General features: G+C 31.8%; 1 pseudogene across 1 annotated transcript; it reads right to left on the bottom strand.

The window, feature by feature from the left end:
• Nucleotides 1–1602: 1602 nt before the first annotated feature.
• On the bottom strand, nucleotides 1603–25684 carry LOC143243685 (histidine--tRNA ligase, cytoplasmic-like; annotated as a pseudogene). The gene is made up of 10 exons (XR_013024705.1): nucleotides 25467–25684; nucleotides 15522–15629; nucleotides 15273–15371; nucleotides 12023–12116; nucleotides 10864–10991; nucleotides 6482–6554; nucleotides 5739–5917; nucleotides 5266–5382; nucleotides 2690–2836; nucleotides 1603–2562 (listed from the first exon to the last, which is right to left on the bottom strand). The product of XR_013024705.1 is annotated as a histidine--tRNA ligase, cytoplasmic-like (transcript).
• Between the last annotated feature and the right edge of the window lie 384 nt (nucleotides 25685–26068).

The raw sequence follows: 26068 nt of genomic DNA, 5'->3' as shown, positions 1-26068 counted from the left end.
ACCAAAGACACATCATTACAACACTATCTTCTTACTAGAGACACTTCAATACAACATTACCTTTTTATCAAAGACACTTCAGTACATCTGTCATCTTACTAAAGACACTTCAGTATGACACTAACTTGTCACCAAAGACACATCATTACAACACTATCTTCTTACTAGAGACACTTCAATACAACATTAACTTTTTATCAAAGACACTTCAGTACATCTGTCATCTTACCAAAGACACTTCAGTACAACACTAACTTGTCACCAAAGACACATCATTACAACACTATCTTCTTACTATGGACACTTCAATACAACATTAACTTTTTATCAAAGACACTTCAGTATGACACTAACTTGTCACCAAAGACACATCATTACAACACTATCTTCTTACTAGAGACACTTCAATACAACATTAACTTTTTGTCAAAGACACTTCAGTACATCTGTCATCTTACCAAAGACACTTAAGTACAACACTAACTTGTCACCAAAGACACATCATTACAACACTATCTTCTTACTAGAGACACTTCAATACAACATTACCTTTTTATCAAAGACACTTCAGTACATCTGTCATCTTACTAAAGACACTTCAGTATGACACTAACTTGTCACCAAAGACACATCATTACAACACTATCTTCTTACTAGAGACACTTCAATACAACATTAACTTTTTATCAAAGACACTTCAGTACATCTGTCATCTTACCAAAGACACTTCAGTACAACACTAACTTGTCACCAAAGACACATCATTACAACACTATCTTCTTACTATGGACACTTCAATACAACATTAACTTTTTATCAAAGACTCTTCAGTACATCTGTCATCTTACCAAAGACACTTCAGTACAACACTAACTTGTCACCAAAGACACATCATTACAACACTATCTTCTTACTAGAGACACTTCAATACAACATTAACTTTTTATCAAAGACACTTCAGTACATCTGTCATCTTACCAAAGACACTTCAGTACAACACTAACTTGTCACCAAAGACACATCATTACAACACTATCTTCTTACTAGAGACACTTCAATACAACATTAACTTTTTATCAAAGACACTTCAGTACATCTGTCATCTTACCAAAGACACTTCAGTATGACACTAACTTGTCACCAAAGACACATCATTACAACACTATCTTCTTACTAGAGACACTTCAATACAACATTAACTTTTTATCAAAGACACTTCAGTACATCTGTCATCTTACCAAAGACACTTCAGTACAACACTAACTTGTCACCAAAGACACATCATTACAACACTATCTTCTTACTAGAGACACTTCAATACAACATTAACTTTTTATCAAAGACACTTCCGTACATCTGTCATCTTACCAAAGACACTTCAGTATGACACTAACTTGTCACCAAAGACACATCATTACAACACTATCTTCTTACTAGAGACACTTCAATACAACATTAACTTTTTATCAAAGACTCTTCAGTACATCTGTCATCTTACCAAAGACACTTCAGTACAACACTAACTTGTCACCAAAGACACATCATTACAACACTATCTTCTTACTAGACACACTTCAATAGAACATTAACTTTTTATCAAAGACACTTCAGTACATCTGTCATCTTACCAAAGACACTTCAGTACGACACTAACTTGTCACCAAAGACACATCATTACAACACTATCTTCTTACTAGAGACACTTCAATACAACATTAACTTTTTATCAAAGACACTTCAGTACATCTGTCATCTTACCAAAGACACTTCAGTATGACACTAACTTGTCACCAAAGACACATCATTACAACACTATCTTCTTACTAGAGACACTTCAATACAACATTAACTTTTTATCAAAGACACTTCAGTACATCTGTCATCTTACCAAAGACACTTCAGTACGACACTAACTTGTCACCAAAGACACATCATTACAACACTATCTTCTTACTTGAGACACTTCAATACAACATTAACTTTTTATCAAAGACACTTCAGTACATTTGTCATCTTACCAAAGACACTTCAGTACAACACTAACTTGTCACCAAAGACACATCATTACAACACTATCTTCTTACTAGAGACACTTCAATACAACATTAACTTTTTATCAAAGACACTTCAGTACATCTGTCATCTTACTAAAGACACTTGAGTATGACACTAACTTTAAGATAAAGTACTATGAAATTGTAGATGAAAAAACATACAAACCTTCAATAATTTATATCATTTGTATATAAAATTAAGTTGTATAGGTCAAGATGTAGCTAACAGGATTTTTAGTCTGATAAAAATTATACATTAGAAGTCGAAACACAGTTGATATTACACTTTTATAAAAAACATTCATTTTTTTAAATCAAATATCTTTAATTATTACAAGTCATAAACATTCACACAGCAAGAATGTGTTAAATGTTAGGATAATAATGAATTTGAAGTCTCAGATTTTAAATGAATTGTTGACGAACATTCCTTCAGATGTGTTTCATATTCAAATGTACTGATATGAGCTGTAATTTCTTGAACTAACTTATCTCTTTCAATTTCTATCTGTAAAAGACAAAAAAGGTATCAAATACAAAAATAATTCATTTACTCACTTCTCTCACTATTCTAAAAAGCATTAATGTTTCCTCTAACATCAAACCATAAACATATTTTAAAAACAAACTAGCACCTCTTCTCTACTTGTAACATATCGAAGCTTCACGACGCCCTTCTGTAATTCAGTCTCGCCAATAATAACGACCAGAGGGATAAGTCGTTCTTCACAGTACTGAAGCTGGTCTAATAACTTGGGATTCATTTTGTAGGACTGTTCAGTCTGAAATATAAAATAACTAATTATATTGAACATCGTATGTATACGTGATAAAATTTATATGTACTTAGTTGTAAAAACAAATGATCATGTTCATATTTTATCATCCTCACGACAAAAATGTGTACGTTTTGACATAAAAACGACTTACAGTTATCGCTACCAGATTTAAAATGACTAAAATATCACTTATTCATACATACTGAATTTCAGAACTTCTCGAAAATTATATTATATATAAAGTACTTTTTACTTTGTTTACAGGACAATAAGAAACAGGTGAGGAAGCAAATAATCATTCATGAGAACAATGGAACCATTTAAATATTTTATATAAATTAGATACAATTTTCTCAACGTCGAAAATGCAACTGTTCTAAAAGATTGAAGTTCATTCAAGAACAAAGTGAAATTAAAGAATGTATAAGTAACTATGCAGAAGTAAAACTGATTATAAAGTGTCTCAGTTAAAGAATGTATAATTAACTATGCAGAAGTAAAACTGATTATAAAGTGTCTCAGTTAAAGAATGTATAATTAATTATGTAGTAGTAAAACTGATTATAAAGTGTCTCAGTTAAAGAATGTATAATTCATTATGTTGTAGTAAAACTGATTATAAAGTGTCTCAGTTAAAGAATGTATAATTCATTATGTTGTAGTAAAACTGATTATAAAGTGTCTCAGTTAAAGAATGTGTAATTCATTATGTAGTAGTAAAACTGATTATAAAGTGTCTCAGTTAAAGAATGTGTAATTCATTATGTTGTAGTAAAACTGATTATAAAGTGTCTCAGTTAAAGAATGTATAATTAATTATGTTGTAGTAAAGCTGATTATAATGTATGTCAGATAAAGAATGTTTAGTTCATTACATAGTAGTAAAACTGATTATAATGTATGTCAGATAAAGAATGTGTGATTCATTATGTAGTAGTAAAACTGATTATAAAGTGTCTCAGTTAAAGAATGTGTAATTCATTATGTAGTAGTAAAACTGATTATAAACTGTCTCAGTTAAAGAATGTATAATTTATTATGTTGTAGTAAAGCTGATTATAATGTATGTCAGATAAAGAATGTTTAGTTCATTACATAGTAGTAAAACTGATTATAATGTATGTCAGATAAAGAATGTGTGATTCATTATGTAGTAGTAAAACTGATTATAAAGTGTCTCAGTTAAAGAATGTGTAATTCATTATGTAGTAGTAAAACTGATTATAAAGTGTCTCAGTTAAAGAATGTGTAATTCATTATGTAGTAGTAAAACTGATTATAAAGTGTCTCAGTTAAAGAATGTATAATTCATTATGTTGTAGTAAAACTGATTATAAAGTGTCTCAGTTAAAGAATGTATAATTAATTATGTTGTAGTAAAGCTGATTATAATGTATGTCAGATAAAGAATGTTTAGTTCATTACATAGTAGTAAAACTGATTATAATGTATGTCAGATAAAGAATGTGTAATTCATTATGTAGTAGTAAAACTGATTATAAAGTGTCTCAGTTAAAGAATGTGTAATTCATTATGTAGTAGTAAAACTGATTATAAACTGTCTCAGTTAAAGAATGTGTAATTCATTATGTAGTAGTAAAACTGATTATAAACTGTCTCAGTTAAAGAATGTATAATTCATTATGTTGTAGTAAAACTGATTATAAAGTGTCTCAGTTAAAGAATGTGTAATTCATTATGTAGTAGTAAAACTGATTATAAAGTGTCTCAGTTAAAGAATGTATAATTCATTATGTTGTAGTAAAACTGATTATAATGTATGTCAGATAAAGAATGTTTAGTTCATTATGTAGTAGTAAAACTGATTATAAACTGTCTCAGTTAAAGAATGTATAATTTATTATGTAGTAGTAAAACTGATTATAAACTGTCTCAGTTAAAGAATGTATAATTCATTATGTTGTAGTAAAACTGATTATAAACTGTCTCAGTTAAAGAATGTATAATTCATTATGTTGTAGTAAAACTGATTATAAAGTGTCTCAGTTAAAGAATGTGTAATTCATTATGTAGTAGTAAAACTGATTATAAAGTGTCTCAATTAAAGAATGTGTAATTCATTATGTTGTAGTAAAACTGATTATAAAGTGTCTCAGTTAAAGAATGTATAATTAATTATGTTGTAGTAAAGCTGATTATAATGTATGTCAGATAAAGAATGTTTAGTTCATTATATAGCAGTAAAATGGATTATAATGTATATCAATTGAAGAATGTTTAATTGATTACATAGTAGTAAAACTGATTATAATGTATGTCAGAAAAAGAATGTTTAGTTCATTACATAGTAGTAAAACGGATTTTTATGTATGCCAGATAAAGAATGTTTAGTTCATTATGTAGTAGTAAAACTGATTATAATGTTGTCAGTTAAAGAATCCTGTATTAACAAAGTTGTTTTACAAACTTACATTTATTCCAACATCCCACAGTTCTTTACAAATCTTCATTCTTTCTTCTGTCATGTTCTTTTGTGCTGAAGCAACATATATCTGTGTTTCTGTAGTTCTCTGTTTCTCAAGTCCCATCTGATACAATGAAGAATAAAGAGTATCTTAAACCTTTAAGATCTGTGTCTTTATATGTATCTACCAAATCAGTGTGGAATAGAATATGTGTGATATATCTATATAAGCCATACATGTTTGTTAACGTGTCATTTAATTACCATAGAATAAATCATACATTTGTGAGTACACAATTTTTGTAAGAAGAATCAAAGAAATATTTATAGTAATTCACATTCAAAATAAAATATATTTATCACTCATTAATTTGTAGCAAAAGTTCATTAATTTTGTAAATTAACAGAAATTTGTTTCGTTGTAAGCTGGTGAATCAGAAGCCAATACAGTAGGAATTCAGTATGTTACAGCACACTTACATGAGTTCGAGCATCCATTATGGAGAAAATCCTCTCAATTCCAACACTAAATCCAACACACGGAACATTTCTGCACTTTGAATCAAACATTCCAACAAGGTTGTCATATCGACCACCTCCTGCTACACTACCAACAGAAGGCATGTGTCCGTGTAGAGAGTTAGTTCTGTGACTGAATTCTGTAAAGAGATGTTATTAAGTTAGAAGAATAAAACATAATATATTCTATGTACATCTATATTCTCAAGTCACTACCATCACCGTGTATCTGTTGTGAGAAGTCACTACCATCACCGTGTATCTGTTGTGAGAAGTCACTACCATCACCGTGTATCTGTTGTGAGAAGTCACTACCATCACCGTGTATCTGTTGTGAGAAGTCACTACCATCACCATGTATTTGTTGTTAGAAGTCACTACCATCAGTGTATTTGTTGTTAGAAGTCACTACAATCACTGTGTATCTGTTGTTAGAAGTCACTACCATCACTGTGTATCTGTTGTGAGAAGTCACTACCATCACCGTGTATTTGTTGTAAGAAGTCACTACCATCAGTGTATTTGTTGTTAGAAGTCACTGCCATCAGTGTATTTGTTGTTAGAAGTCACTACAATCACTGTGTATCTGTTGTTAGAAGTCACTACCATCACCATGTATTTGTTGTTAGAAATTTTAATACAGATAACAGCCATCTTGAGAATACATCTATTTGTACATAGTTGTCTGTTGTGATGATGCTTACCTGTTAAAACTGCTTCATATATAAGTCCAGTGTAGTAGTCCAGTCCTCGAGCTAAACTCAAGTCAAATGAAATCTGGAGTAAAACACAGCAATACTAAATATATAATACCAAGAAGTAACATTACATCAAAAAAAAAACAACTTCCAACAATAATTCTATATTACATTGAGAGAAAACTTCAAACAATAATAACTATATTACATTGAAAGAAAACTTCAAACAATAATAACTATATTACATTGAAAGAAAACTTCAAACAATAATAACTATATTACATTGAAAGAAAACTTCAAACAATAATAACTATATTACATTGAAAGAAAACTTCCAACAATAATAACTATATTACATTGAAAGAAAACTTCAAACAATAATAACTATATTACATTGAAAGAAAACTTCAAACAATAATAACTATATTACATTGAAAGAAAACTTCAAACAATAATAACTATATTACATTGAAAGAAAACTTCCAACAATAATAACTATATTACATTGAAAGAAAACTTCAAACAATAATAACTATATTACATTGAAAGAAAACTTCCAACAATAATAACTATATTACATTGAAAGAAAACTTCAAACAATAATAACTATATTACATTGAAAGAAAACTTCCAACAATAATAACTATATTACATTGAAAGAAAACTTCCAACAATAATAACTATATTACATTGAAAGAAAACTTCCAACAATAATAACTATATTACATTGAAAGAGAACTTCCAACAATAATAACTATATTACATTGAAAGAAAACTTCAAAGAATAATAACTATATTACATTGAAAGAAAACTTCAAACAATAATAACTATATTACATTGAAAGAAAACTTCCAACAATAATAACTATATTACATTGAAAGAGAACTTGCAACAATAATAACTATATTACATTGAAAGAGAACTTCCAACAATAATAACTATATTACATTGAAAGAAAACTTCAAACAATAATAACTATATTACATTGAAAGAAAACTTCAAACAATAATAACTATATTACATTGAAAGAAAACTTCAAACAATAATAACTATATTACATTGAGAGAAAACTTCCAACAATAATAACTATATTACATTGAAAGAAAACTTCAAACAATAATAACTATATTACATTGAAAGAAAACTTCCAACAATAATAACTATATTACATTGAAAGAAAACTTCAAACAATAATAACTATATTACATTGAAAGAAAACTTCCAACAATAATAACTATATTACATTGAAAGAAAACTTCCAACAATAATAACTATATTACATTGAAAGAAAACTTCCAACAATAATAACTATATTACATTGAAAGAGAACTTCCAACAATAATAACTATATTACATTGAAAGAAAACTTCAAAGAATAATAACTATATTACATTGAAAGAAAACTTCAAACAATAATAACTATATTACATTGAAAGAAAACTTCCAACAATAATAACTATATTACATTGAAAGAGAACTTGCAACAATAATAACTATATTACATTGAAAGAGAACTTCCAACAATAATAACTATATTACATTGAAAGAAAACTTCAAAGAATAATAACTATATATGCAAAAACGGCTTGTTTGGGTTGAGAAAATATTTTATGTAGAAGAGCGAACAACGTTTCTTTGTGAACCTGATGATGACTGAAGAAGGTCGAAGCGTTGTTAAACTCTTCTACGTAAACTACATTTTCTCAACCCAAACGAGCCGCTTTTGCATATATATTTCTACAAGTGGGTTTTCTTGACATCACTGAATAATAACTATATTACATTGAAAGAAAACTTCCAACAATAATAACTATATTACAGAAGAAACATAACAATAAAAAACTTACAAAAATACTGTATGTTTTACAGGAAGAAGAAACATTTAATTGATATAGAGTGCTTTTAACCATATCATTATGGGCTCAGTATAACACAGACAGGTTCATCTGAACATTAACACATAAAGTATATGCACTATAACATGCTGAGACCTTTATAGTTGGTTGCTGCTGGACATAGGTTGCTAAGCCTTTTTATATTTTACACATGGAGGATATACAACAACTTCAAGTAGATTAAAGACACAAACCTACTTTGTTGAAATCTTAGATCAGAAAAATAAGATAGTCTTTTCAAAGACTATTATGGCTGAGAATCCCACTCTAGGGGCAATCTAATTTTTTGATTGGTTATTCACATGTCATATATTGAAGTAAGTTTGTATTAGAGACCATTTCAAAAAGCGGGAAGAGGTTAATGGGGCCACTATGTTTGATTCAGTACATAAGACATATCTTAGAAAAATAAAAATACATGGTCTTTACTTTATATTCTATCTTGTCAACATTAGTAATATAAGTTCTTAATTTAAATTAAACTAAAAACTTAGTACACTGACATTGGAAATATATAATTTTACACAGTGCTAACTTCAATGTACTAGGTGACTCACTAATATATATATTTAGAAGTGTTCATTTAATATTAACTTTTAAATTAAGAAATTAACTCACATATCATATAATTTCTAAATTATAATTTACAATTTTATACCAAACTTACTATATAAGTTCATAAAATAGTAGCTCAATAAAATTTTGAATGCAAATCAACAAATGAGATGACATGACTTTTCACCCATAACACATCATGAAAGAGTTAATACTTTTATCAAAAAAGTTAGTTGTCAAATTTTGTGTCTAATAACATAAAATACAGTGTATCTCTATAACTTCTACACAACAAATATAATATAGCTAAGAAAGGCTGGTGGCATTTTCCGTTACCTTCTAGAATACAAAAGGTTATATTACAAACCCTATAATGACTAGAAACATTAATAACAGTATATTAAGACCCAACACAACAAGATAATATTACAAACCCAGTAATGACTAGAAACCTTAATAAGAGTGTATTAAGACCCAACACAACAAGATAATATGAACCCTATAATAACAAGAAACCTTAAGAACAGTATATTAAGGCAAAAAAACAAACAAGATATTACAAACCTAATGATGACTACAAACCTTAATAACAGTATTAAGACCAAAAAGAACAAGATGCAATTACAAACCCAGTAATGACTAGAAACATTAATAACAATATATTAAGACCCAAAACAATAAGATAATATTACAAACCCTATAATGACTAGAAACCTTAATAACAGTGTATTAAGGCCAAAAAAACAAGATAATATAAACCCTGTAATGACTAGAAACCTTAATAACAGTGTATTAAGGCCAAAAAGAATAAGATATTACAAACCCAATAATGACTAGAAACTTTAATAACAGTATATAAGACCCAAAACAAGAAGACAATATTACAAACCCAGTATGACTAGAAACTTTATAACAGCGTATTAAGATCTAATAAAACAAGATAATATAAACCCTGTAATGACTAGAAACCTTAATAACAGTGTATTAAGGCCAAAAAGAACAAGATATTACAAACCCAATAATGACTAGAAACTTTAATAACAGTATATAAGACCCAAAACAAGAAGACAATATTACAAACCCAGTATGACTAGAAACTTTTATAACAGCGTATTAAGATCTAAAAAAACAAGATAATATAAACCCTGTAATGACTAGAAACTTTAATAACAATACATTAAGATCAAAAAGAACAAGATGCTGGTACAAACCCAGTAATGACTAGAAACTTTTATAAGAGTGTATTAAGTCCCAAGACAAAGAAATGATATTACCAACCGTGTAATGACTACAAACGTTTAAAACAGCATATTAAGACAGAAAACAAAAATATATTACAAACCCAGTAATGACTACAAACATTAATAATAGCATATTAAGATAAAAAACAAAAAATATTACAAACTTTAATAACAGTATATTAAGATAAAAAACAAAAAATATTACAAACCCAGTAATGACTACAAACTTTAATAACAGTATATTAAGTCCCAAGACAAAAATATATTACCAATCCACTAATGACTAGAAACCTTAACAACAGTATAATAAGTCCGAAAACAACAAGATGATTTTACAAACCCAGTAATTACTAGAAATCTATAATAACAGTATATTACAAGATACACTCCACACTTCTTGTGTACACTCCTGTTGGTACATACATGTTGTTGTTTGATGCTTAGGTCCAAGTTCAGTTTGTCTGTCCTACTAATATCATTCTTCCTTTTAAGAAAATATAGGAATATGTATATATATGTTTGTAAAAAATAATAATGTTAAAACCTATAATTATAAACTTACAGACAACAAGTTGATTGATGGAAAAATGAGAAATATGTTTTTAATAAACATACCTTTCATATATATTAGGAAGACAATAGTTTTATTAAACCAATTCTTTATTGTTAGTGAGAAACTACAGTTAACCACCCAACTTTATTAATTATTCCGTAGATTTCACAATATTTGAAGAACAGTTTCATTGCTTCCAATCCTTCTCGTGCTGTTCCACTGCTTGTGAGATCTTCACTGTTAATAAGTTCTTCTACAAGGTTTAAGCCATCTTGAAAATATGATGCACTAAGTTAGTACATGTATCACACAAATAAAAAACATTTCTTGTTTAAAGTACTTGTTTGTGAAGAATATTTCAAATGAAAAAGTTTAATGTTAGTTCTTATTAAACTTTTACTTTTCCTGTTTCCAAATTTTGTTACAATCAGAACATCTGAAGAACATGACACACAGAGCAAAAATAATGCATCATGCATATTTCTACATCTTTGGTTCTGATCAAATCTGGATCAATATAGATCATAACTAATAGATTTAGGAGCAATCATTTAAAAGAAACAACAGTAGTCTAAGTATGTAAAACAAAGATTTAGGAGCAATCATTTAAAAGAAACAACAGTAGTCTAAGTATGTAAAACAAAGATTTAGGAGCAATCATTTAAAAGAAACAACAGTAGTCTAAGTATGTAAAACAAAGATTTAGGAGCAATCATTTAACAGAAACAACAGCAGTCAAAGTAGGTAAAACAAAGATTTAGGAGCAATCATTTAAAAGAAACAACAGTAGTCTAAGTATGTAAAACAAAGATTTAGGAGCAATCAATTAACAGAAACAACAGTAGTCTAAGTATGTAAAACAAAGATTTAGGAGCAATCATTTAACAGAAACAACAGTAGTCTAAGTATATAAAACAAAGATTTAGGAGCAATCATTTAAAAGAAACAACAGTAGTCTAAGTATGTAAAACAAAGATTTAGGAGCAATCATTTAACAGAAACAACAGTAGTCTAAGTATATAAAACAAAGATTTAGGAGCAATCATTTAAAAGAAACAACAGTAGTCTAAGTATGTAAAACAAGAACTATTTCATCGTTATATTCAGAAAACTTTCTTCTGAATAATTCTTGTGAATTTCCAAGGTAAGTGAGCAAAGCTCACTCAAGCTGAAATAAGTCAAAAGATTTCAAAAACTTAGAAATAAAACCTTTGATTATCTGTCACTTTCTTATTTTTACATTATCAATGTTATACTGTGATGGAAAAGATTTTATTAAAAGGCCAATAAAAACATACATACCATTTCTCTGAATGTAACTTCCTATTTTTTCAACAACTTTGGGAGACAAACCTTTTACTTCAATCATCTCAGCCTTCACCTCCTCCCAGGACCACTGGAAACCAAAAAATATATAAACAGTAAAGTACCTACACTAATCACTGTCATGATTGGTAACATGTACACAGTAAAGTGCCTACACTAATCACTGTCATGATTAGTAACATGTACATAGTAAAGTACCTACACTAATCACTGTCATGATTAGTAACATGTACACAGTAAAAGTACCTACACTAATCACTGTCATGATTAGTAACATAGTAAAGCCCTTACACTAATCACTGTCATGATTAGTAACATGTACATAGTAAAGTACCTACACTAATCACTGTCATGATTAGTAACATATACATAGTAAAGTACCTACACTAATCACTGTCATGATTAGTAACATATACATAGTAAAGTACCTACACTAATCACTGTCATGATTAGTAACATATACATAGTAAAGTACCTACACTAATCACTGTCATGATTAGTAACATATACATAGTAAAGTACCTACACTAATCACTGTCATGATTAGTAACATGTACACAGTAAAGTACCTACACTAATCACTGTCATGATTAGTAACATATACATAGTAAAGTGCTTACACTAATCACTGTCATGATTAGTAAAATGTACACAGTAAAGTGCTTACACTAATCACTGTCATGATTAGTAACATGTACATAGTAAAGTACCTACACTAATCACTGTCATGATTAGTAACATATACATAGTAAAGTACCTACACTAATCACTGTCATGATTAATAACATATACATAGTAAAGTACCTACACTAATCACTGTCATGATTAGTAACATATACATAGTAAAGTACCTACACTAATCACTGTCATGATTAGTAACATATACATAGTAAAGTACCTACACTAATCACTGTCATGATTAGTAACATGTACACAGTAAAGTACCTACACTAATCACTGTCATGATTAGTAACATATACATAGTAAAGTACTTACACTAATCACTGTCGTGATTAGTAACATGTACACAGTAAAGTACCTACACTAATCACTGTCATGATTAGTAACATATACACAGTAAAGTACCTACACTAATCACTGTCATGATTAGTAACATATACACAGTGAAAATACCTACACTAATCACTGTCATGATTAGTAACATATACACAGTGAAGTACTTACACTAATCACTGTCATGATTAGTAACATGTACACAGTAAAGTACCTACACTAATCACTGTCATGATTAGTAACATATACATAGTAAAGTACCTACACTAATCACTGTCATGATTAGTAACATGTACACAGTAAAGTACTTACACTAATCTCTGTCATGATAAGTAACATATACACAGTAAAGTACCTACACTAATCACTGTCATGATTACTACCATATACATAGTAAAGCCCTTACATTAATCACTGTCATGATTAGTAACATGTGCACAGTAAAGTACTTACACTAATCACTGTCATGATTAGTAACATGTACACGGTAAAGTACCTACACTAATCACTGTCATGATTAGTAACATATACATAGTAAAGTACTTACACTAATCACTGTCATGATTAGTAACATGTACACAGTAAAGTACCTACACTAATCACTGTCATGATTAGTAACATATACACAGTAAAGTACCTACACTAATCACTGTCATGATTAGTAACATATACACAGTGAAGTACTTACACTAATCACTGTCATGATTAGTAACATGTACACAGTAAAGTACCTACACTAATCACTGTCATGATTAGTAACATGTACACAGTAAAGTACTTACACTAATCACTGTCATGATTAGTAACATACACACAGTAAAGTACCTACACTAATCAGTGTCATGATTATTACCATAGTAAAGCCCTTACACTAATCACTGTCATGATTAGTAACATGTACACAGTAAAGTACTTACACTAATCACTGTCATGATTAGTAACATGTACATAGTAAAGTACCTACACTAATCACTGTCATGATTAGTAACATATACATAGTAAAGTACCTACACTAATCACTGTCATGATTAGTAACATATACATAGTAAAGTACCTACACTAATCACTGTCATGATTAGTAACATATACATAGTAAAGTACCTACACTAATCACTGTCATGATTAGTAACATATACATAGTAAAGTACCTACACTAATCACTGTCATGATTAGTAACATGTACACAGTAAAGTACCTACACTAATCACTGTCATGATTAGTAACATATACATAGTAAAGTACTTACACTAATCACTGTCATGATTAGTAACATGTACACAGTAAAGTACCTACACTAATCACTGTCATGATTAGTAACATATACACAGTAAAGTACCTACACTAATCACTGTCATGATTAGTAACATATACACAGTGAAGTACCTACACTAATCACTGTCATGATTAGTAACATATACACAGTGAAGTACTTACACTAATCACTGTCATGATTAGTAACATGTACACAGTAAAGTACCTACACTAATCACTGTCATGATTAGTAACATATACATAGTAAAGTACCTACACTAATCACTGTCATGATTAGTAACATGTACACAGTAAAGTACTTACACTAATCTCTGTCATGATAAGTAACATATACACAGTAAAGTACCTACACTAATCACTGTCATGATTACTACCATATACATAGTAAAGCCCTTACATTAATCACTGTCATGATTAGTAACATGTGCACAGTAAAGTACTTACACTAATCACTGTCATGATTAGTAACATGTACACAGTAAAGTACCTACACTAATCACTGTCATGATTAGTAACATATACATAGTAAAGTACTTACACTAATCACTGTCATGATTAGTAACATGTACACAGTAAAGTACCTACACTAATCACTGTCATGATTAGTAACATGTACACAGTAAAGTACCTACACTAATCACTGTCAAGATTAGTAACATACACACAGTAAAGTACCTACACTAATCAGTGTCATGATTATTACCATAGTAAAGCCCTTACACTAATCACTGTCATGATTAGTAACATGTACACAGTAAAGTACTTACACTAATCACTGTCATGATTAGTAACATATACATAGTAAAGTACCTACACTTATCACTGTCATGATTAGCAGGCTACATATCATTATAAACTCTTACATGAATATGACTAAACCTACATGGATGATAACTAAATACACAGTCAGTACTTAGTAGAAACTAGCTCATGACAGTACCTGGCCCAGTTTATCAACAGAAGAACAAACACTGCGAAAGTTGTCTGGTGAGACACCACACACTTCCAATATTCTGTCTAATAAGCTACGATGGTTAACCTGTAAAGACAAACTTCATCTTTATCAGCGCTTTGTTAATTACATACTTATAACTGTCTCATACTTGAAAAAGTCTAATTTATGTTTTGTGTGAGAAAGTTAAAACAGTAATTTCTTCCCTAATAATCATAATTTTATAAAAATAATTACTTTGATCATAAAGTCTCCAAGATTCAGTTCTGACAGGATTTCCACAACTGTTTTTACACATTCAACATCTGGAAGCATCAAGTCATACTGGCCTGCAATGTCAAAGTCCTGTAAGAGAAATATTACTACTTAACTGGAGTCTTAATAATTATAATGTACCTATACCACCAGAGTTTCTCATTATGTTAATGGTTAATACATACTTTATGTTTTGCACAAAACTGATTTTACATCTTCCCAGTATGTGTTCTGTACATCAAACATGTAACATCATAGTTCCAGCAACATGCATTGAGATGCTTTTAAAAACATATATTAATTTTGGAAGGAGTCAACAATGAAACATTTTATCAATACTGTTGTTTATTAATTATTCCTACTGTCTTATGAAGTCTGACTATTGCTGCTTTCTGGTGATTTAACTATTTGTAATTCAGGACCCATCTAAAATCTAGTGATCTTTTTATTATTTACACAAATTAACTGTTCATATTGAAACCTCTCTCAGTCAAACACCAGCAACAGAAGTTTTATTTGTTCTAAGCTCCTTCCCAATTCAGGATGTTGTATCATTCTTCTTTTGTAGGGTTTTCAGTACACATAGGCTAAAAACTTAGCTCCTTCCCAATTCAGGATGTCGTATCATTCTTCTTTTGTAGGGTTTTCAGCACAATTCAGTACACATAGGCTAAAAACATAGCTCCTTCCCAATTCAGGCTGTTGTATCATTCTTCTTTTTTAGGGTTTTCAGTACAATTCGGTACACATAGGCTAAAAACATCACTAGTTTAGATAGAGAATATCTTTATAACCACATTCAATCATTCATTCTTTTAGTGCACTAATGAAATCATATAAAACAATATTTATTATCAGTTTTTAATATCATTTTCAAGAATAACAGAAATCTATCAAATGCTATTTGTTTACCTGAAAAAAAAAATTACAGTTTAAAAATAAAAGCCTTCCTTTTAAACTGGTAAACAAAATATTTCACAGCTTAGAGGCTTCCTAATTCTCTTAGTAGAAATCAGACTTTTCTAATCATCACTGTCTCTTGGGAGTATCTAATGAAACTGATAATCTAAAGGAAACAATTAATGTTCCTAGGGAAGATGTAATGGAACTGATAATCTAAAAGAAACAGTTAGTGTTCCTAGGGAAGATGTAATGGAACTGATAATCTAAAAGAAACAGTTAGTGTTCCTAGGGAAGATGTAATGGAACTGATAATCTAAAGGAAACAGTTAGTGTTCCTAGGGAAGATGTAATGGAACTGATAATCTAAAGGAAACAGTTAGTGTTCCTAGGGAAGATGTAATGGAACTGATAATCTGAAAGAAAGAACCAGAGTTTCTTGGAAAGATCTAATGGAGTTCATCATCTAAACAAAATGGCCAATGTTTTTAGGGAAGATGTAATGGAGTTGATCATATGAACAAAATGGCCAGTGTTTTTAGGGAAGATGTAATGGAGTTGATCATATGAACAAAATGGTCAGTGTTTTTAGGGAAGATGTAATGGAGTTGATCATATGAACAAAATGGTCAGTGTTTTAAGGGAAGATGTAATGGAGTTGATCATATGAACAAAATGGCCAGTGATTTTAGGGAAGATGTAATGGAGTTGATCATATGAACAAAATGGCCAGTGTTTTTAGGGAAGATTTAATGAAGCTGACCTAAATTGGGAAAGGCCAAGAAATTTGTTGAGACAAGACAGAAGGATCACAAAATGTTAGTCCCCTGATTTGTTTGAGGATAACAAAAAGCTTGGAGGTGAAACCTGGAAAAGGCTAAATAGAACTCTGTGATAGAGTGGTAATGGAATCCCAAGTTAATGGGAAGAAACTTGGTTCAGGAGACAATGGTATTAGTGCAGAGAATGGATAAAAAGTCATTCTGACAGAACAGGGATCATCTAAGAACCAGTACTGAATACCTGCCACAGAAGAATCAAATCAACCAGACATGTTCCCATCAGACTTTGGTGATTATAATCTCAACACTGACATACACAGCAAAATTTTTATCCCCTAGTGGCAGGAATCTGGAAAGAATGGGAGGTTGATGGACAAGAAACAATTATGGGAGAGGTCACAGGATCATAATGAAACAAACAAGCAACCAAAGATTAAAAGGTCTAAAGTGGTCTTACAGGTTCCACCTGTAATTTCCAAAGATTCAGGACAATCTCTATAAACAGACTGTTGGAGAAAAGGAACTATTAGTAAGTCACAAAGAAAAGTAGATAACAGAGGTAACTGAATGCCCTTCTGACACATGTGATTCAAAATACTTTCACTGAATGCAATTCAAACAAGAAATAAATTTTGTCAACCCGACAAGTGCCATGCCCACCCATCCATAGTTTAACATTAACCTTTAGAAATATGTATTTTTAACACGTTTATAGTTGTCAGAAAGAACTCATTTACACTATAATCCAATAACAGTTATGTCAAAACTGGCACCAGGCTGTCATTCTTGTGTAGATGAAACTGCTTGTACTATTGTTAACTGCTTTGTTGAAGATAGCTCTTTAGTTGTTTCTTACCAAAATGTGTTATAGTTAGAAAGACAGTTAAATTGTATTTTGGGTTTAATTTTATCTTTTAATAACTTATGTGCTACATGTGTTTCATGTATTTGTAAGGTTTAATCATTTCTGTGGAATAACCAAATCCTACCCTTGTTCTGCTAGTTGATATTATTAAGAAGTCTGTATAAAAAGAGTTTCCTCAATGCTCTGCTATCCATGCCATCCTATCATTATTAGCTTCCTGTTGACATGTGTCAACATAAATAATCAATGGCAAACACCAGAAAAGGAAACCATAAGTAAAAGGGAAAAGATGTGAAATAACAAAAAAACAAAGATGTTTTAATATTAGTTAAAAGGTAAGTACATATTTGTATTATTAACTTTAAGCACTTTATTGTACTGTATGTTGATAACACTCACGTAACAACATTTTACTTTTTCTTGTTCCTGGACAGAAAGTGTTATTTCCCAGTTGCTTATGCCTAAAGTAAATGAAAAGACCTATTTTTCTCTTCAAACTTTGCTTTTGTGACCTGGAAGCGTATAACAAAAACATGATGGGAGACAATATTTGGGGGCTGATTTACATTATAAAGTGATTTACATTACAGTTGCAAAACTCGAAAAACTACTCACTTCTAAACGTTTTTGTTCATTTTTATATAACTTTAGTATAAACACGTGTAAATCTTGATTCATATGTTGTTTTATTCAGATCTTATGTAAATGAAAATGTGCAAATTTGCCCATTTTTACATAGAAAATAGGTTAATCTCTAAATTTCATTATCCAGGTCAGAAAAGCAAAGTTTGAAGGGAATAATGGCCATTTACTGTACTTTTACAACATAAAGAATTAAGAAAAAACACATACCAACCAGTAACAAAATGTGTGTTACATAGTGTAATAGATTTAGTTAGTGATATGGTAGAGAATGTGAAAGATAAAATATAAACATTTCTCTTAATAAAACCTTTAATATTTATTTAATAGGTTCCAGAGAATATGCAATGTGTAAACTGCAAGATAAGTATAGTAGGTTTTATTTGACACAAAAACCATCTTGCTTGTGAACAATTCAGAGCTTGTGCACAAACAACTGCATTAAATACTGAAGCTTTGGTAGGAACAGTAAGAAAAAATACAATAAAATTAAATATTATATATTTTTGAAAATACATACTTTTATGAAACTTATTATAAAATTAAAAAAAAAATTTCCACTGGTTTTATTATTGGAAGAAAATATAACAAGAGTTATGCAACATACTTCACATTGTTTTTATTGGGTTAATGTGTACTTGTGCAATAGTCCACAGTGAGAGGAAAAGTTTCCAGATTTATCCCATAACAGGGAATGAAGAGAGAGCTCAAGCAGAGGACTTGTCTGAAATATGAAAAAACAGCAACAGGAACAATGAAGATGGAGGATGTGACAAAACACTGTTTGGCCCATAAAGGACAAGAGCATCTGTCCACCAGAGGATGTGACAAAACACTGTTTGACCCATAAAGGACAAGAGCATCTATCCACCACACAAAGAACATCAAAAATAGAAAGAGAGAATAGAGAAGAAAAGGGGAGACCAGGTACTCCTACCATGGAATAGAAGGAAGGAAAAACAGCCAGAAAGAGAAAGAAGATGGAAATAAGAAATTAGAAATGTGTACAGAGGAAAGAAGAAATAGCTTGGTTGGTTGATGCTAGGCTATCTGCACAAAACGTCTGGTAAAAGGTAAAAAATAAAGTAAATGTAGTAAAATTCATAAAAGGAGATGAAGGTAAAACAAAACAGCATTTAAAAACATAAATAGCATAAAACCAATGTTGACATCTAGTCAACAATGTTAGGAGAGAAACCACAGCAAGAAAAGTTGCAAGAGATTTTCTGTAGCATAATGGTAATTATCATAATTACCGCCAGGAAGACTAACAGGTAAGTACAAGAACCACCATCAGTCACCTGAAGTTGGCCTTTCCAGTCCTGGTTCTGGGTTATGTGTCATTACAACCATTATCAAAAAGTAAAGTAATAAAAGTTTTAAAAGACATATAGCAAAATTGTAATAATAACTTGCCAGGATGACTAACAGGTAGTTCAAACAGCAGTGTTATTCACCTGAAGTTGGCCTTTCCAGTCTTGGTGTCGAGTTATTTAATGTTATGGCCATTTTCTAATTTCAAATCAAACTAGAGAAATTGTGATACTTTAAAGGGAATAACAATAAAAAAGGATTATTGAATAAATATAAAACATTTAAATGACATTAAAAAGATTAATGGCCTTTTAAAAACTAAAACTTTATCAAGGTGGACAGTGTCACTGTCACCAATAACACTGTCTTATGTTATGGACAATCCTTGGAACAGAACATGTTTAAAATGGTGCCGTCGTTGAGAGTCGTAACGATGGCAAGAAAGAAAAATGTAGCTTACAGTGATTTGAGTGTTACATACACTACACACTGGTGCATGAGTTTCAGATAAAAGAAAACGATGAGTTAAAAAACTGTGACCAATATGTAATCTAGTTAGAACAACTTACTCCTTCCGATCCTTATGACAGCAAGACAGCCAATGTCCAATATAGGGTTTTATTTGGAAAAGCTTGTTTTCTCATTGCTCACTCCAAGTCGACTGCCAGCTGGCATGGAGCAGAGCCTTGGATACAGGATCATAGTCCATGTTTGGAATAGACACTGCGGTGATAGTGCAAGAGCAGATAGCTTTAGCTGCTGTGTCTGCAAGCTCATTCCCATGAATACCAACATGGCCTGGTATTCAGAAAAACTGGATAGAAGTAGATGTTAATAAGAAATGGGCCAGTTGGTTTTGAATATCAGCGAGAACAGGGTGTGAACCAACGTGAAGCGATTCCAGAGCCAGTAGAGAACTAAGCGAGTCAGTATAAATAGTGCAGTTGGAGTACTGTTTTGCTTCTATATGATCCAGGGCAAGAGAAATGGCGTACAGTTCAGCAGTGAACACAGAAGTATAGAGGGGATTCTGCATGTAACCACCAAACCACAATAAACCATAGCAGAATCCACACAGTCACCTGATTTAGAACCATCTGTATAAATTGAAATGGAAAGATTGTTCGAAAGATGTTCAGTAAATAAAAGAGGGTACTTCCAATTGGGAGTATCTGCTCTTCTCAGATGACTTAAAGAAAGGTCACATTAGGGGACTGTAATAAGCCATGGTGGGATGGGCTGACCAATGGATACTGCAATGTTATCCAGGACAGACCAATTCATCCAACTGCCTAGATGTGAAGGCCAAAAGGAGCAATGGCAGATTGTCTGTTCTGAAAAGTATGACCCACAGAGGAAAGAAAACACAACCCCAAGTGGAAAGAAGTTTTGAAGAATATAGTAAAGACAGTTGCAGACGGTGAAGGTGCAAAGAAGGTTTATGAGACTCTATGTATAAGCTCTGAACTGGGGAGGTGCAGAAAGCCCCAGTGTAGAGCTGAAGTCTTTTATGATGAATGGGGTCCAGCATCTTTAAGGTTGATGGTCTGGCAGAGCCATCGACCAGTGATCCATAGTGGAGTTTCGATCGAATAAGAGCACGATATATCTTTAACACAGAAAATCGATCCACTCCCCAACTGGTGGTAGAGAGGACACGGAGGATGTTCAGTGCTCTTGTACATTTGACCCGTAGCTGCTTAATGTGTGGTATAAAGGTCAACTTACAGTCAAAGATAAGCCCCAAGAACTTGGTCTCAGGGACCACAGGTAGCAAAACTTCACCGATACGGAGTTCAGGATCAGGGTGAATACCCTGTTGGTAGCAAAAGCGTAAAATGAGTTTAGAGAGAGAGAAGCCAAGCCATTTGCGTGGCTACTTCAGTACATGATCGAGGGTAGTTTGTAGTTGCCCCCTCAATATATCTCATGTTTGACAACTTTCACATCTCATGTCAATTGTCGAACATGAAATATATTGAGCAGCAACTACAAACTGCCCTCGATCATGTACTGAAGTGGACCACGGCAAATGACTTTAATTTCTCTCTCTCTAAAACCATTTGCATGCACTTTTGCCACCAACAGGGTATTCAGAGAGTTGTTCAGTGATGGCATTAATCTTTATACTGAAAAGTGTGACACTCAAAATACAGCCCTGAGGAACTCCAAGTCCCTGTATAAAAGAAAGGAAAAGTGTTGAACTCACACGAACTTGGAATCTCCTGTCCATTAAAAAATATTTAATAAAATGGGTAAATGGCCACATAACTCATATATATATGGAGGTCTCATAAAATGCCATACCTCCATGTTGTGTCATAAGCCTTCTCAATGTCAAGGAATATTGATACAAGATGTTGTCCTTTGAGAAAGGCTTCTCTGATTAACGTTTCAAGTCGAATCAGGTGGTCCACCCTGCAATTAAGATAACCTGCCTTGACAGTGGCAGGTGAATGTGGTGATGTAAATGTGAGAATGAAGACATTGGTTGGCATCATACTTCCATCTTTAGGAGTGGAGATACGCACTACAATGTCAAACAAGGACACTGCAGCAATGCCAGTGTTTTGTGAGCACTATACCCAAACACCAGCATCAGATACAATGTCCATGACACCTGTTGAGAACACTGGTACTTGGTTGACCCTAGCCCAAGTGGACCAGCTGACTGACCCAAGGGGGGCCACTCCAAGGCTGCCCATCTACAGGAATTCGAGGCCAAAGTGGTGTGTTACGGTTGGACCCCTCAACCACCAGGATCCTCTTCTCTCCTTCACAGGTCACCATGCATGGCAAACATGTAGGTGGATGTTTAGATCTAAGAGGAGGTAAACTGAAATAGCAGAACCTTCCCTGGGAGGTCCCCTCACCATGTACAGGAATCTACACTGAGGAGGAAAAAGGATGAAATGAAAGAGATTAGATGGAAGCAGAGAAGAAAGGCAATTGTGGAATCAAGAAAGGCAGAAGGGACTTACAGATCACAGGAGAACCATCATTTGATGAAGGAGAAATAAGTGACAATGTAATGAAGTGAAATGGAAATGGGAACAGAAAAGAGTTAGATTAAAAACACAGCCTTTACAATGGCACATGGAGCTAGAGGGTGAAAAGAGAGGAACAAAGGGATAACTATATCAACAGGGAAGTGGAGTGAGCAATACCATGTCTCAAGGAAAGAGCATTATATGGCAGATAACTAGATTAGAAACCAATCTATTGTTAGGAAGCTGTAGGGTGAATAAGACACTGCAACAATACAGTGCCCCCATAACATGTCAGGTAATGAACACATTTAAATTACACAAGCTCAAAATGAAGTGTAAGCACTACCTTCTAAATAAATGGGTACAAAATATACTGCCATATAACACAGAGTAAGATGTGGACATATAGAATTAATGTAGGATATATATAAATGATTGTCAAATGTAAGTTAAAGAAAACTAAACATAATCAAAATATTATTTATCGTGCATATGCATCAAGGGATGGTGAAAGAGAACTAAACATGAACATCCAAGTATGCATGAATTGAAGAATTCAAGCATCACCTACCCACCATATCTACATGTTAGTGAATAATTAACTACAACTTAACAGTACTTACATGAAATATGGTGAAACATTACCTTCTAAATAAAGTTAAGAACACAAAGTTAAGAACCATGACTACACAGAATGTGCTACATGTTAAGTAACTAACTACACATCACAACAAAATATATATACGCACTTTAGAAATAACGAACAATTTCTAAACAGTAACTGTTCTTGGAAAAGATCATACAACCATGACCATTAACAATATTCAAAGTGGGAGAAGAAGTAACCAAGACTAAACATTATCTTCTATATGGACATGAGGAGTAAGAACTGGTACTACAAACAAACAATGATGTGCACATAACACAGAATAATTAACCAAGACTAAACATTATCTTCTATATGGACATGAGGAGTAAGAACTGGTACTACAAACAAACAATGATGTGCACATAACACAGAATAATTAACCAAGACTAAACATTATCTTCTATATGGACATGAGGAGTAAGAACTGGTACTACAAACAAACAATGATGTGCACATAACACAGAATAATTAACCAAGACTAAACATTATCTTCTATATGGACATGAGGAGTAAGAACTGGTACTACAAACAAACAATGATGTGCACATAACACAGAATAATTAACCAAGACTAAACATTATCTTCTATATGGACATGAGGAGTAAGAACTGGTACTACAAACAAACAAGGATGTGCACATAACACAGAATAATTAACCAAGACTAAACATTATCTTCTATATGGACATGAGGAGTAAGAACTGGTACTACAAACAAACAATGATGTGCACATAACACAGAATAATTAACCAAGACTAAACATTATCTTCTATATGGACATGAGGAGTAAGAACTGGTACTACAAACAAACAATGATGTGCACATAACACAGAATAATTAACCAAGACTAAACATTATCTTCTATATGGACATGAGGAGTAAGAACTGGTACTACAAACAAACAATGATGTGCACATAACACAGAATAATTAACCAAGACTAAACATTATCTTCTATATGGACATGAGGAGTAAGAACTGGTACTACAAACAAACAAGGATGTGCACATAACACAGAATAATTAACCAAGACTAAACATTATCTTCTATATGGACATGAGGAGTAAGAACTGGTACTACAAACAAACAATGATGTGCACATAACACAGAATAATTAACCAAGACTAAACATTATCTTCTATTTTGGACATGCCAAGTATTAACAACTGTTATACAAGTAAAGAACTAAACAGTAACTACTATGTGTACATGTTAAAGAACAAGGAACTAGAACCACACATTAATAGTTATGTACACATCTCAAAGTGTACTCATATGAGCAATGTGTACACATAAAGAAACCATCAGATACTCACACACTGGTAAAATTCTCTAGATTGTACTTCCCATGGTAGGATCTGATACTTACATACTCAAAACATTCTCTAGACTGTACTTCCCACGCCAGGATCAGACACTTACATAAAGTTCTCTAAACTGTACTTCCCACAACAGGATCAGACACTTATACACAGGTAAAGTTCTCTAAACTGTGCTTCCCACAACAGGATCAGACACTTATACACAAGTAAAGTTCTCTAAACTGTGCTTCCCACAACAGGATCAGACACTTATACACAGGTAAAGTTCTCTAGATTGTACTTCCCATGGTAGGATCTGATACTTACATACTCAAAACATTCTCTAGACTGTACTTCCCATGGTAGGATCTGATACTTACATACTCAAAACATTCTCTAGACTGTACTTCCCACTACAGTATCAGATACTTACACACAAGTATAATTATTTAGACTGTACTTCCCACGATAGGATTGGATACATACACACTGGTAAAATTCTCTATACCTTCCCGACTGCGTGACAGGATTCTCTCTCAAACCTTGGCAATCTGGTATCTTTTGAAACAGGTGATCCTATTCATTGCTAGGTAACGAGCAAATGGTACAGTGAGATCGTACCTAAGAGACAGAAGTTCACCTCCCTGGTCTGCTAGGTCATAGATAAGTTTGCTGTCTTCCCCATATTTTCCTGTGAGGGTTTCCTGTAACAATTTAATGGCATGGGAGCAGTAATCAAATACATGTTACATGTGCCATTATAAAAACTGATATATTTTAAACAGATTATTTTGACTTTTTTACTATATTAATTTGAAATAATAAATACAATTATTTCCCAAAATCCTATCACAAGAGCACACATTGAAAAAGCTATTGTACCAATAGGCTGCATTAGGATCATTTACTATTGTATTTGTCCTATAGAAGTTGTACAAATCTAATGTAATGCAAGATTGATAATGCTATACTGAAACTATTTTGTATATGCAAACCAGAAAGTCTCATAATAACTACAAATGATACATATAAAGTTACAATGGAATGATATGTATCAGAACTCCATGTTGGCATTGTTTACCATTTCA

This window comes from Tachypleus tridentatus, unplaced genomic scaffold (genome assembly GCF_004210375.1).
Source record: "Tachypleus tridentatus isolate NWPU-2018 unplaced genomic scaffold, ASM421037v1 tig00003486_pilon, whole genome shotgun sequence".
Taxonomy (NCBI): domain Eukaryota; kingdom Metazoa; phylum Arthropoda; class Merostomata; order Xiphosura; family Limulidae; genus Tachypleus; species Tachypleus tridentatus.
The sequence above is the reverse complement of the archived record's forward strand: the minus strand, read 5'-3'. Positions and strand labels throughout refer to the sequence as shown.